The sequence below is a fragment of the Tupaia chinensis genome, unplaced genomic scaffold (assembly GCF_000334495.1).
Source record: "Tupaia chinensis unplaced genomic scaffold, TupChi_1.0 Scaffold000453_1, whole genome shotgun sequence".
Lineage (NCBI taxonomy): Eukaryota > Metazoa > Chordata > Mammalia > Scandentia > Tupaiidae > Tupaia > Tupaia belangeri.
In genome coordinates, this window is record NW_006159960.1 from 3,401,217 (window position 1) to 3,403,612 (window position 2,396).

Sequence of the window (2,396 nt, forward strand, 5' to 3'; positions counted from 1 at the left end):
GGGTTGGGGTGGGGGCTGCAAGGACAGGCTTGAGGGGACCCATTCTGCCCCGCGGCCTGGTTTCCCGGGTGCCGGAGAAGGTGAGGGCGCAGGACGGCAGAGGCCTGAGCTGCCGGGCCCGCGGCACGCTCACCCGCGCACACCTGGGCGCATCCGCTCCCGCTCGAGGCCGGCTTCCCCTCCAGGCGCTGGGCCGGTCTTCCGGCCGAACTGCCCACACCGGCTGGGCCTGGCAGCGGCGATGCGGAGCGCAAATCCACTTCTCCGGGTTTTGGGAGGGTCCTTGTGCGACTTCTGAGAGGCGGAGCCAGGCGGGGAGGTGGAGCCCGGGCCTGGCGGGGCCGTGGTGGGCGGGGTCTGGGCGGAGGGGCGGAGCCCGGGGAGCTCGGCGCCTTTTCTACGCCCCTTCCCTGCTGCGGTCCGCGGGCAAAGCTGGGAGCTTGGGGCTGGGCGGCCTCTTCCTGGGGGACGGGTTTGGGATCCTTTTGAAATAATGTACGTAATGGAGTGGGCCGAGAATGGTGGAAAAAAGTCTGACCGGCCGGAAAGACGCAGGAGGGTGGCGGGGGGGCCTGGCACATTTGGAAAGTGGAAAGAGGAGTGTAAAAGGGAGGGCACAGGGCCCGTCGGGCCTGGAACTCCTCTTCCGCGTGTAGCTGGCAGGAGCGACTCAGAAGTTAAATAGAACGACCTTAATGTCACATATTTGATATGCTAACTAGTATTTCCACCGCTGCCACCACTTTTCACCCCAGCACCAAAAGAAAACACCAGTCATGGTTCTCAGTCCCTATGGCTCTGGCTTCCATTCCCGGTTTCGCTGGTTCCTGACCTGGGACTGTCTCTAACAGTAGTTGAGAAGCCTAAGGGGTGCGCAGAGGGCGAGGGGAGCAGAGGTTAATGACTTAGGAAATATATTTGAATATCTTAAGCATTTTAAAACATGTTTTTAAGCTAATGTGTGGTGCACACGACGTACTATTAATATATTTAACATACATAAAATTTGAAGTATATTAAAGGAAAATCTGTGCCTTCCACATTGTTAATACCTCGCATTTATACGTGGACCTGCAGGATTCTACCTTCACATTACTCACCGCCATTATTAGATGTTTGTCTCTCCTTGTCATTTCCAGCAGTTTGTGTTCCGGTTTTTTTTTTAGCTTTATAAAAATTATACACACACAAAGGTATGTATCCTCCCAGGACTTGCTTTTCTCATTCAACATTTGTTTATTTAATTCATCCAAGTTTGGTGCAGTAGTAGAAAGGTGTTTTTCCCTGAGTAATCAAGCGTAAGTTCTCTCCTTTTAAGAATGTATTCAGGGCCAGCTGGTGGTGAAGTAGAAAGGTGTTTTTCCCTGAGTAATCAAGTGCAAGTTCTCTCTTAAGAATGTATTCAGGGCCAGCTGGTGGTGGTTTTTAAGGTGGTTGGCTCCCACTTGCCCTACTGCAGTTAGAGTCCCCGACATACACGCCTGCTTGGAAAACACCACGGACATGTGTGCCTGTATACTTAAAATCTGGAGAGGAGAAATGTGGCCATCCTCCATTGTGGGGTGCTTTCTCACTTTCTCTGGCAAGTGCAGGTGCCTTCTAGTAAAATTTTAAAAATAATACTATATTCAGTACAGTGGATACAGTTACAAAATGCAGTTTACATTTTTTTAGAATTATTTTATTTAACTTTATTTATTATTATTATCATTGTTATTTTCCAGTTTGATCAGAGAGAAACAGAGAGAGAGAGAGAGAGGAAGTGAGAAAGCAAGCCACCAGGTCCAAGACTTGAACCATGGTCAGCCATGTGGGAGTCCAACGCCTTTAACCACCATGCCACTTACTGGCCCCAACTTTACATTTTTTTTTAAATCATGAGAATCACATTTATCAGACTTCTGAGTTTGTAGGTTACAAACCTATAACAGAAGTCTTTCTGAATTTTGTAACACTTGTAAGTTCTTATGATTTATTTTTCTATTACACATATTCACTTTTGAATCTAATTTTTTGTTGTTTTTTCTTTTATGAGAGGACAGACAGGTATGCTTGAGAGGGTCTCTGCATACCTGAGCCTCCCTCAGCTTCCCAGACAGCCAAGATAACAGACTGGGCATGCCTGATGTGCCCAGGTAGACCAAGGATCCTGGTCCCCCTCCTATGTGGCTCCACTGCACGTGCCCTCCCGCTTGTACCGCCACTGCAGTTGGGCAGCTAAGCTTAATTTTTCGCCAAAATTCTGTATCCTTTTCTTAAAAAGTCTCCTCCCTTTTCTAGTTATATAAGCTCATACCCTATAAACCTGAGTCTGCCCCTTGGTAGTTGCTCACAAGGCTGGTTGGAGCATTTGTTCACCTCCTGTACACGTGCCCGAGTCTCATTTACACCTAGGG

At 48.8% G+C, this 2,396-nt stretch overlaps 1 protein-coding gene across 3 annotated transcripts in view; it reads right to left on the reverse strand.

Annotated features, from left to right (window-relative positions):
• Positions 1-290, reverse strand: part of DDX59 (DEAD-box helicase 59) — a 27,180-nt gene extending 26,890 nt beyond the window's left edge. Inside the window, exon 1 of one of the 3 annotated variants that reach the window (XM_006155450.3) lies at positions 144-287. The gene's annotated coding sequence lies outside the window, so the exon portion shown is untranslated. Of the gene's footprint in view, positions 1-133 lie in introns of all 3 variants that reach the window. The other 2 variants (XM_014590491.2, XM_014590492.2) reach the window with 2 other exon arrangements.
• Between the last annotated feature and the right edge of the window lie 2,106 nt (positions 291-2,396).